This window comes from Dipteris shenzhenensis, chromosome 26 (genome assembly GCF_047967505.1).
Source record: "Dipteris shenzhenensis isolate YYH24624 ecotype China chromosome 26, Dip_SZ_1.0, whole genome shotgun sequence".
In the NCBI taxonomy this organism is placed as follows: domain Eukaryota; kingdom Viridiplantae; phylum Streptophyta; class Polypodiopsida; order Gleicheniales; family Dipteridaceae; genus Dipteris; species Dipteris shenzhenensis.
The window spans coordinates 9,051,107-9,064,386 of record NC_141621.1 but is presented as its reverse complement, the minus strand read 5'-3'; positions in this window follow the sequence as shown (position 1 = coordinate 9,064,386).

The window sequence follows — 13,280 nt, the reverse complement described above, 5'->3', positions numbered from 1 at the left end:
TTTTGGCTTTCAAAAAGTGTTTTGTTTTCAAGTTTTTTTCATTGAGTAGGTAGATTAGTAGTTTAGCATCCCTCCATCACAAAAAAATATGAACAGAAACTTGCAAATCTTTAGGAATCATAAAAAATCAGTTAGCAACAATGTGTTTCCTCTCCCGTTGAGTCAGTGCCATAGAGCTATCCCACCGACCAAATATCTTGTCGATCGATGTGTTAGTTGTATCTCGCTGATCAAACCATGTTGACCCGTTGCCATAGAGCTATCCCGTTGACCTAACTCCTGACCATGGCCTAACCCACCATCCCAATTTAATGCATGTCAGAGTTACTATCCCGCCGACTTGATAGCGGTTGACCCGTGGCTTTAGGGCTATCTTGCCAACCATTGCTATCCTACTACTCCGCTGCTGGTGCGGTGAACTCACCCCCTCACTTGTGGCCATAGCCGTATCCCTCTAATTGTCACTATCTTTATCACACCGCCTGTTGCTCTTTTTGATCACACCGCTCATCACGATATGCTTATTCTACCGATCGTTGCCATTTCAATGCCCACGCCCATCGTGATAGCTATACCACCGACCAACGCATTGGTAAGATCCCACCAATTCCTTATCATGTTGCTTGCTATCATAACTGCATACTTATGCCCGTAGGGATAGCACTTGCGACTGTTCTCATCGACCACTCTACAAGATCTATCTCGCCAATCGTCGCGATACATCTATCCCGCCAACCATGGTCAACTCTTACTCCATCACCGTTGCTATACTCTTACTCCACTGCCGTTGCTATACACTTATGCCGCTACCCATCACTAAACCCATATCCCACCACCTGGTGTGATACCAAATCCCTCTGACCGTCGCTATAGAACTATCCCGCTGACCGTCGTGATACCTCTCGAGTAGCCAAAGAATTAAAAAAATTCAAGAACCTCAGTTTAGCTTGAGTGTGCTCAGCCAGAGGCATCCCACATGCACTTGAGGTCCAGAAGGATTTTGCCAAAGGATCCCATGTTGAAAGAAAGTGCTCATCAGCCCACCCTCCATCCTAGCTAGGAATCCCGATGCTTAATCCTGAGCCTCCACTTGTTAGTAGGTCCCCGACCAGAAACTCTATCTAGTTCTGACAAAACAGAGAGTCTCAAAGAAGTAATGCAAGACCCCTCATGTCCAAGGGCATCGAAAGCTCCATTCACAAGTGTAGCCTCTCCCAACTCTCCTACACCTTTTGTTGCATCCAGACTTAGAGGTACATTCTCCAACATGTTCAGTCGCTTAGGCTGAATAGAGTTGGTAGACATGGCCCTTCGCCAGCATGTCCACAAGGAGGGAAGGCTAGCAGCAGTAGCTAGCTCCCAAACCACAGACTAAGATGAAAACCACCTTTGCTAATCTAGGACCCTCCGCCTATGCTAGACCTTCCCAATGGGAAAACATGGATGATGAAGATCTATGGATGAGGGAATTCTGAAGGAAAGACACTAGGAACTTCCAAGGTGGAGTGCCTTATGAACCTCTAACAAACCCGATGCCACCAGCCTTCATCAACTATGGGGCACCACACTTTCCACCCTATCGTCCGCTGCATGGAACTAATGTTCCCATGCCCCAGGACCCATCTCCTTTAGGGGTGCATCCTTTCTCGTCTATACCGGTTGCACCAATGGATGTAGGCCTTGGTACCTCCGTTCCAATGCCGGTACCAACAACTATGTGGGGACCACTAGCTACCAAGCTTAAGGCTAGCCTTGCACCCTATGAGGCCCACAGCAACACCATGCCCCGCTAGCCTCTATCCCCATAGTTTATCAAAACCAAAAGGTGGAAGACATCCTGGATGGGGGAGCAGGAGTGAGTGTCTACACCAAGGAATGCTGAGTGAAATGGGGAAAACCTGCACTCGAGCAGACTCATTTGGTAATAAAGTTAGCTGATGGGGGAACTGTCGAACCCTAGGGAGTGCTGACTGGCATAAACATCAAGGTATTTGGATTCACATACCCCATCAGGTTTGTGGTCATGGACTTCACTTGATAGAGCTAGGATATGAAGCTATCCTAGGTAGGCACTTCTTGTGAATGTCCAAACTTGTGCATGACTGGTGTAATGATAAAATCTACTTGTAGCACGAGGAGCAAACCATGAGAGTGGACCTACACACCCACAAGGCCCACCCATTGTTAGGAAACCTCTTTGCCACAGAGTTTGACACCACCACTTGGACCACCTCTATATTATGTAAAGCTATTATAACCTTGTGAAAAGGAAGAGGATGAGAAGGAGTCTGATGACTTCTGGTATGCACCTCTCCCTGAGCCAGAATTCTCGTAGAATTGGATGCACATCTTAGCCAATATAGATGTCCCAAAAAGAGTAGGGTTTCATATCACCACCCTAGAGCTCGAGGGTCTCACCCTGGTGGTTCCCCTAAGAATGTTTAACATGCTCAAACACCAAGAGGTAAGCAAGGGAACTGTGAGGTGCCACAAGTGTCCTACGTAGGTGCCATGACTACTCACCATGAGTTCTCCTCCAACTGGGGAAATAGGGTAACCACCACCATCGGCTCTATAAGCATAATGGAAGAGCCCCCTTTAGGTCCCAAATCCCCTGTATCCAAAGGCAAGGCTAAGCCCAAAAAGACCACTACTCCGGGAGAGAGAGGAGGAAATTGAGGATAAAGAGGAAGTATGGTAGTAGGTACTAGCCCATTACAAGGCCTATACTATTCAGGATCATAAGATCTTATACCAATAGGCCAAAAGGTCTCGAGAGGATGGTTGTTCTCAAGGGTACGATGGGCTAGTATTGGTCAAGGAGGTAAACCTAGCCCTAGAAGGGTAGGACCCACAACCCATATTCATCACAGATGACCTCACCCCCAATGAGGAGAATGCTTTAATAGCTCTCCTATAGGAGTACAAGGACTGCATGGCCTGGAAGTACACTAACATGAAAGGGGTGCCTGCCATAGTAATGCAACACACAATCCCCATGCTGGATGATGCCATGCCGGTAAGGCAATGCCCCTGCCCTATGACTCCTAAATACGCACTCATAGCGAGGGAGGAAATCCAGAAACTCATAGATGTAGGATTCATCTATGAGATTGAGCATACGGACTGGGTATCACCCATTGTGATAGTCCTAAAGAAAAATGGAAAAATTAGAGTATGCATGGATATGAAAAAGGTTAATGCTACCATGAGATGTGACCACTACCCCTTTCCATTCACGGAACATGTTCTAGAAAGGGTAGCCAGAAAGGAAGCATATAGATTGATAGACTGATTTTCAGGTTACAACCGAGTGTCGATCGCCCCACAAGATCAACATAAGACCCCCGCCTTTGCAATCAAATGGGGTGTATATGCAGCCAGGGTGATGATATTCAGATTAACCAATGCCCCTGCTACCTTCCAATAGATGATGATTACGATATTCAAGGAATATCTGAGGGAGTTTGTGGAAGTCTTCTTGGATGACATTTGCATAAACTCGAAGGGGGATGACCACCTAAAGTACCTCAGGCTCATCCTTGAGAAATGCCACTTATGCATATCCCTCAACCCCCTTAAGTGCCAGTTTCGGGTCAAAAATGGTGTCATCCTGGGCCACATAGTGTCCCCAAAATGGAATCTCTATGGACCATAATAAAATCAAACTCATCTTGGAGTTACCATGCCAAGGGAGTCCAACAATTTGCTGGCCGCATGGGCTATTATCGGAGATTCATCTTATTCTATGCGAACATAGCCTGCCCATCATACAAACTGCTACTATCCTTTGAGTGGACCAAGGAATGCCGAACATCTTTTGAAACCCTCAAACTAGCTCTAGCCACGGCACTAGTGTTGAGGTCACCTGACTAGAATTTAATATTCCATGTCCATATTGATGCCTCTAACTTTGCCATCAGATGTGTGTTAGCTCTCAGCCTGGGGAGAATAATTTAGATTTCTTGGTACACTTTGCGAGCTGCCAACTAAACGAGGCCAAGGTTAACTACACTGCCACCAAGAGGGAAGATCTTGCCATGGTCTATGTAGTAAAGAAGTTCAGGCACTACTTGGCTAACAAGTTTGTCTTCTTCGTGGACCATCAAGCATTGTTATACTTGGTTAACTAACCCTACATGAAAGGATGCATCACTAGGTGGATGCTGATCCTACTAGAATTTAAATTTATAGTCGCTATATGTAAAGGCAAAACCCACGTCCACGCCAACCACCTATCGAGGATCTTGAACGGTGAGGCTCCAACGGGAGTAGAAGATGATCTCCCTGATGCTTCTCTCTTCTTCCTTGACACCATTTCCAAATGGGCCGCCAAAATCAGCCACTACTTGGCCAATGAATTATGCCTTAGCCAGGCCCTTAAGAAGGAGAGAGCCCACAAACTCATTAAGGATGCAGCACCATATCAGCTGATAGTAGGCCAAATATACCGCATGGGCAAGGATGGCATACTACAAAGATGCATGTGCAAACATGAATACATCGATGTGCTTGAAGAAGACCACTCAAGAATCACAAGAGGTCATTTTTTCGCTGATGTTACAACAGTAAAGTGCTACAAGCTAGGGTCTCTGGTAGCCAACACTCTTCAAAGATGCAATCGAATTCATCAAATGATGCGATCCCTACCAGTGTGTCCAAATCCCACACAAGGCTGACATGATGCCTCTGACCGAAATCCTGGCTAACCAACCTTTTGAAAAATGGGGCATTGATTTCATTGGTCCCATGAGCCCAGTAGCTAGGGGGACCGGGGCTAGATACATCATCCTAGCCACCGACTACTTCACCAAGTGGGTAGAATGAAGAGCCACGGTGAACGCTGATGCGAGATCCACCACCAAATTCTTATATGAACAAGTCATTACACAGTTTGGATGTCCATCGGAGTTAGTCTGCGACCGAGGAACTCACTTCCTCAACGAAATGATAGCAATCCTGACTAGTGAGTTTATGATCATTCATAGGACGTGAACACCATACTACTCCAGGACAAATGGCTTGGCGAGAGCTTCAACAAAACATGCTGTAAGATCATCACATGTACGGTAGAAGCTAGTCGTACCAACTGGGAGAATAAGCTCATAGCATCATTATGGACCAAAAGGACCTCTTGCAAAGTGGCCACACATTATACCCCCTTCAAGTTAGCCTTCGGGGTGGAGGCATTAATGCCAATGGAGTATGTAGTGCCTAGCCTCCATCTTGCCATGAAGGAAAGACTCACAAAAAATGCGCTAGCAGAACGACTAGTCGACCTCAAAAAGTTAGAAGAGACACGGTTGCATGCAGACTACTCTCTCTAGGTAGAAAAGGCCCGACATAAAAAGTGGTTTGACCATTACCTCAAGATCAAGGACCTGGTAGAAGGAGATTTGGCACTCCTATACAATGTTTGTAATACTAAACACAAGCTTAAGTACCAAGGTATGGGTCCTTACCATGTAGTTGAGATCATTCCCCAAGGGTCATGCTGAATAGCCACCCTTGATGGGACCTAAATGGATGGCTACCTTAATGGGAGCAAATTAAAAAGATACTATGGACCACTCACTCTCTCCACCCTTCAAGCCATACATAGAGAAAAAGAACTCAAGGTCGAGGTGGCCAGGATGAAGTGTCAAGCCATTGAGGAAGCTAGAATCCATAATGCTAAGCTCTAATAGCATAGGCAAATGACATTGCTTAAAGCAACGATTGAATAGGTGCAACTAACAGATGAGCTAATGGTAGAGCCAGCCAGGTTTCTTGTTCAACTATAGGTTCCATGCATGCACATCAAAGCACTTGTGGATCCAAGAGCGAGCTACAGCTTCCTCTCCCAAGAGGTATATGAAAAGCTACAAGTACGTCTAACCCTCACTGTCGCTTCAATAAGAGTAATAAATGGCCAACTCCTACAAGCTTTAGGTTTTGGGATTTTAAGTCTAACGCTTGTTCACCAAGCAGTGGATATATAATTTTATGTTCTCCTCGTAGAAACCGAAGAACATATTATACTAGGAAGAATGTGGTGCTATGCCATAAGTTGTCAAATCGACTGGCACACCCAGACTGCTTTGATCACCAATGGTGGCCGAACAGCGGTAGTTTCGATGTGTGGACTAAGGCCCCCCTCTTCAGTTCTGCCCTCCGATCCACGAGAATGAAGCTACATAGGAGGGTAGACCGGAAGCCCCAGCCCCTGCTAGCACCCCACCTATGGTCCTAGCTCAAAAGGGGAAGAAACCTAGTCGCAATGGTAAACCAATGCCATTGCCCGCTCGACTAATGCCACCATCCTCCACCCAAGAAATCGGTGAGCTAGAACAAGATGCTATCCTTTGTGCCCAACATCACTTCGATCAGACCCGACTCCTAGAGAATGTTAAACAGCAACGAAAGCTCCGCGGTCGCCCCAGGAAGCCTCTTCCAAACCCATTCGTTACAAGAAGAAAGCCGCACCACCCGCACGTGCCCCCACCTCATCCACTTCCACACACCACCAACAGCTCAATCAACACCACCCGCTTGGGCAGCCAAGGCAAGAAAGTTGCCTGGGTCTAGGAGTCGACGGTGCAAACCCTGAAGGTGTCAGAGGCAACACCACAAGAACCTGTGTGTCCCTGAGATATTGCACCACAAGAACCTGTCGATGAACCAAATGAAGTAGGCCAACCCTAAGGTACCAAATGTGCACTAGTGCCATGGATGGTCCAACTCAACACAAGTATCACCACAACCAGTTGAGGGACCCTGTAGGACTCGATTCCCCCCCCACAAATAGTTACACAAGAACCTCCCTCTGGGGACGAACACTCAAAGGTAATGGCCCCTTCGATGGTATCATCCTACTCACAAAAGCAAGGGTCGACCCCATGGGAAGACTCACAAAAACTCACTTTTCCCAAGAAGATGGACCTTGTCGCCGCCAACGAAGTCCAACACAAATGTGCCCCTGGCATCCAAGGTAAAAGACAAGCTGGACACTTACTCTACATGTCTCCTTACATGGTATGCCACGGTACGGCATTCGCCTACATCGCATTCATCATAATCATTGAGTCTAGGTCTAGGTGAGCCAGTATGGTAGGCATCTCACCTGACACACCCACAGCCCACTAATCCCTACCGAACACACCACACACACACACACACACATGGATAGCATTAGGTGATTAGGATCCATTTTTGCATTTGTTCATAATCTTGCATGTTGACCTCACAATCACACCCACACTGCAGTGCACTCTACTCACTCACCCATCCCCCCCCACAAACCACTCTCTCTTTCTTTTACTCTTTTACATAGTCAGTATCCTACCGGTCGTCACCATAATGGTATTCCGCCAACCGTCACGATCCCAACATCCCATTGATCATTGTCATTGAGAGTGCTCTCAACGGAAGCAAGAATGGAAGAGGGAGAGAGAGAAACAGAGAGCCACACAAGTTTTGGTGGGTACAGAACCACCCGAATCTTTTTTTTCATTCATTTATATATGTGTTTGAGTATTGTACATAACCGGGGTAAAGGAACAGTGACCTTTAACCCCCACAACCTCTCACTTAAAGGACAATGTGCCTTTAAGGGAGAAAAACCAGTGACCATACTATCCAATGCCCATCAATACATGGCAATACTCAAACTGCTGACTAGGTAGACTCTTCGATAGCATATCTGCAGGGTTATCATCTATATGAACCTTGACAAGCTCTATGTGCTTGTCCTCAAGCTCTATGTACCTCCCTGATGAAATGGTACCTGACCTCAATGTGTTTGGTCTTTGCATGAAAGATCAGATTCCGTGCTAGCTGAATAGCACTCATGGAATCATTATGCAATGTCGGCACACTTGTATGAATCCCCAAATCTCCCACTAGCTGATCAAGCCATATAGCCTCCTTGCAACCCTCTGTGGCTGCAACATGCTTAGCCTTTGTGGTTGACAAAGCAATGCACTTCTGTGTGTGAGACATCCATGACACTGCACCACCTGCAAAGGTGAACACATAGCTAGAAGTGGATCTCCTACTATCCACATGCCCTGCATAGTCTGAATCTGTGTACCCAAGCACACACATGTCTCCTTTACCAAAGTAGATGCACATCTCCTTGGTACCCTTCATGTACCTCATGATGCACTTAACTGCCTCCCAATGCCTCTTTCTTGGATCAGCCATATACCGGCTAACAACTCCCACTACAAATGCAATGTCTCGCCTAGTAGCTATTATAGCATACATAAGACTCCCAACTGCTGATGCATAAGGAACCTTGGCCATCATGGCCCTTTCCTCATCTGATTTGGGACTTTTTGTATGACTGAGTTTCACATATGGAGGCAATGGAGTACTCACTGCCTTCCCCCCCTCCATGTTGAAATGTTGCAATACTTTTGTAACATACTCTTTTTGTGAAAGCCAAAGGAGTTTCCTACTCCGATCACGCGTGATGCGCATACCAAGAATATGACCTGCAAGTCCCAAATCCTTCATATCAAAGGCCTCATGCAACTTGGCCTTTAATGCATCTAGCTCATAAGTATTCTTGCTAGCCAATAGCATATCATCCACATATAGTGCCAAGATTATCAGGCTATTATCCTTAGCCCTTTTAGTGTAGAGGCAGTGATCAATTTCAATCCTTCTAAAACCCTGGGACCGAATGAAAGCATCAAACTTCTGATACCATTCTCTAGGTGCTTGCTTAAGACCATAGAGACTCTTCTTCAGCTTGCAAACTAAATGCTCTTTGCCCTTTTCTTCAAAGCCTTTCGGCTGCACCATGTAAATTTCCTCATGCAAGTCCCCATGCAAGAAAGCTGTCTTGACATCCGTTTGCATAAGCTCCATATCCTCTGATGCCACTAGTCCAAGCATGCATCTAAGTGTGGTCATCTTCACAACTGGAGAGAATATCTCATCAAAGTCCACACCCTTCTCTTGCTTGAACCCTTTAGTGACCAAATGGGCCCTTGTACCTAGGCACATCATCACTTGTGACCTTCATTTTGCAGACCCATTTACATGGCAATGCTTTCTTTCCATGTGGCAAAGAAACCAAGTCCCAAGTCTTATTCTTCATAAGTGAACTCATCTCTGATTGCATAGCATACTCCCACTTGTGTTGATCCTTACGCATCATAGCCTCTCTGTAGCAAGAAGGCTCCCCACAATCAATAAGCATCACATAGTCTACCCCTGGAACAAACCTATCAGGCAGTCTAGACACTCTAGATGATCTTCTCAAGGTCATTTCAGCTTGCTGTCCCACCTACATATCAGCCATATTTGGCTCATCATTTCCACCAACAGATGATCCATCATCTACCCTTGATTGTATACCTGTGGGAGTACCATTTCTTGCACATTTGGTGCATGGATAGCTTGCTATCTATCAACATATGCAGGTGGATTCACATCCTCATTTCCACATCCCTCATGGGTGCCTTATGCATCTTCTTCTCATTGAAGACTACATCATGGCCGCGTATGATCTTCTTTGCTTCTGGATCCCAAAGATGATAGCCCATCTCTCCACTTTCACCATAACCTAGAAAGATATATTTCCTAGACTTAGGATCTAGCTTCTTTCGAAGCTCTTTTGGCACATGTGCATATGCCTCACACCCAAATATATGCAAATGAGAGTAAGAGGGCTTCTTGCCACTCCATGCCTCTTCAGGAATAGCACTATCCAATCTCTTACTAGGTGATCTATTGATCACATGCACTGCAGTCTTCATTGCCTCAGCCCAAAAACCACCAGAAAGACTTGCATTGGAAAGCATGCATTGCAACCTTTCTTGAATGGTACGGTTCATCTTTTCTACAATTGGGTTTTGCTCTAGAGTACGAGGGGATGTGAGCTCCCTCTTAATCCCACGTGTATCACAGAAATGCTGAAAGTCATGAGAGAGATACTCTCTAATGATTGTCAGCCGTAGGCATTTAAGCGTTCTACCTGGCTGATTCTCAACCAAGGCCAGCCATTTCTGAAATACCTAGAACACATCACTATTCCGAGCTATAGCATAAGCCCACACTTTCCTAGTTGCATCATCAATGAATGTCACATAGTATTCAGCCCCCCTAATGACCATGTAGGCATGGGACCACATACGTCTGAACGCACCAAATCAAGCCTTTCAAACTCTTTCTTTCCCCTTCTTTTATGGGCTGATTTATTCTGCTTCCCATAGAGACAGTGCTCACAAAATTCAAAATCAGAGAAACTCAAATGTGGTACATAACCCAAACGGCATAAGAGTTTCATTCCATTTTGGCTCATGTGCCCCAACCTGCAATGCCACAAAGAAGTGCTTGGATGCTCGGTTATTGCAACAACATGATCAAATACCCCTGATACATGTAAGTGATACAAAGTCCCACACTTGGCACCCCTGGCCAAAAGCATAGAGCCCTTCTGAATTTTCCAACTCTGAAAGCCAAAAGTGGTGTGAAAACTAGCACCATCTAGCTGACCCACTGAAATAAGACTTGGTCAACTTAGGCACATGTCTCACATGTTTCAAAATAAATGCAGACCCATTTGCAAAAGAAAACTTTATGTCACCTACTCCCACTATGTCACATGCATAGTCATTTCCAAGATGCACACAACCTGTCTTTCCACTGTCATAAGTGGAGAACCATTCCCTATGGGGAGTAACATGGAATGAAGCACCAAAATCCAAAATCCAATCCTGGGAATATGCATCATCGGAAGTGGTAAGCAACTCTACAGATAAACTAGACATGAAGAGAACGTCATTGTCACTATCATGTGTGACTGCATTGATCTCCTCGATCTTCACTTTTCCTTTGTCCTCCCTTGGACTCTCTTCCTTTTGGTTTGCACCCCAATTTGCATTCTTTTTCTTATCCTTTTGCTCTCTTTTCAGCTTGTAGCAATCCTTTTTCATATGGCCCTTCTTGCCACAATGGTAACACTCAATGTTCTGTGCCCTAGATTTGCTACGAGACTTCCCTCTTTCTTGGGACTTCCCCCTGAACTGTGATCTACCCCTTTGCACATTTAAGGCTACATCCTGCTTGTTGCCGTCCATAGACTTCCGTCTAATCTCCTCGACCAACAAGCTACCCACAACATCATCAAATTTCAGTACTCCACTAGGTGCAGAGTTACTGACAGCTGTATGGAAGGTATCCCATGAGGATGGCAATGAACATAAGAGAAATATTACCTTAGTCTCCGCATCAAAATTCATCTTTTGAGCCTGAAGTTGGCTGAAAATAATATTGAATTCATTCAAGTGAGAAGCAATGGAGACCCCTTCCTTCATTTGCAGCTCAAACAACCTCTTCATGAGGTAAACTTTATTAGAGGTAGTTTCCTTTTCATAAGTGGCACACAATTTCTTCCACAAATCTTCCGTAGTCTGCTCATCTACTACTGTGAAATAAACCGACTCTACAAGATGAATTCTAATAGTAGATTTTGCTAATGCATCCAACTCATTCCAATCATCCTCAGACATATTTGTAGGCTTAGCTTGAATCCCTGCCAAGGGTTTAAGCTGCTTCTTTTGAATAAGCACATCCCTTATTTGTTCTTTCCACAAAGAAAAGTTTGTCCCATCAAACTTTTTAATGCTAAAAAACTCCTTTTCAGACATGGAAGAGGATGCCATGATGCAAATGAAGCAAAAAATCCCAAATGCTAGTGCCTACAAGAGAGAATCACACCAAATACTAGGTGCACCCAAATGTGTATGCCACAATAGAGTGAAATATCACCAAAACTCATGTCTTAAAGCATCTGACTCATGTGCATATACTATGCATCCATATGAGCAAATCTGGCGCAAAAGAAAATGCCAACTGCAATGGCAATCCAAAATGCCAATAAGTGCCAAATGACTCAAGCATAAACACGGTCCACTAGCATATACATTAATAATATCTCATCCAAGAGAGCATAACACTATCAGTGCATCACCTGCAATGTGTCAAAGCTGTCCCTCAGCATAAAATAGCATCCATGTGCAAAGCATCCATAAAAATAGCATCCCACAAGGCAATTTGGGCCTATCAGCACATCCAATAAGGACCACAATGCATCCAAATGGCCTATAAATCATCCACTGCAACCCAATGCACACCACGAATGAGCACACACTACTCAAACTGCAACCAGAGTGATTTGCATAAGGTATGCTCAAGAAATCATGGTCCCACGATAATGACCGCTTCTGAAAATAGAACTTGAGATGCCTCAAAACATAGGCACCATTGCATAATCGGACTCAGCGAGAAAATTTGCAAATATCTCTCTTCTGACAGAACTCCAAAATCCCAACTGATGAGTGAGAAATGGGAGTCAACACTTATCCATTGCCATGTGGCATAAATCTAAGGTTTCAAAACCTTAGAATGAAAACTGCATAATAGAGAGACAAAATCGAATACACAGAGATCTATAACTCTAAAAATCCTCCACCGAATTGCATAAGGACTGATAGGTAGGGGTTTTTGGGCACTTGAAATGCAATGGGATAGACGGTTTTGGAAACCGTGGTCTCAATCACTGGGTCCAACACACAGACTGAAAAACGTTTTTGGAAATAGAGCTGTTTGTAAACTCCACCGGAGTATGAATGATGAGCAACATAGAAGTTTTAGGACCTCTTGAGTCCACAGAAACTGACAGATCTACAAATGGTTGCTCTAAACTTGAGTTCCAACACCGGGGTAGAAAAATGCAAAAACTGACACAGTGAGACAGAAATCCAATGAAATGATCCCAGATTCAAGAATGAAGGTGTTTCCAAGCTCCTGAAGTAAAGTGGACACCAAAAGCAAGAAATAGTTGCCTCTACAAGTCAATACGGAGTCTCTGTCATCGAACAGAATAGGGAAAAGCTCAAAAAACGACTTTTTCTTTGAAAACACTTAACAGGCTCTCAAAACCACTTCGCAAAACCAAAGTGACTTTTCCAAAGGTTCCTCCAAGGTCTCTACACACTCGGATGCAAGTAAAGTCACCCACAAAGCTTCCCATAGAGCTTCTCCTTCCTCCCACAGAGCTACTGAGCTTCTAAGCATTCACACACGCTTAGCTAGATCACCCGGGCTCTGATACCAATTGAGAGTGCTCTCAACGGAAGCAAGAATGGAAGAGGGAGAGAGAGAAACAGAGAGCCACACAAGTTTTGGTGGGTGCAAAACCACCCTAATATTCTTTTTCATTCATTTATATATGTGTTTGAGTATTGTACATAGCCGGGGTAAAGGCACAATGACCTTTAACCCCC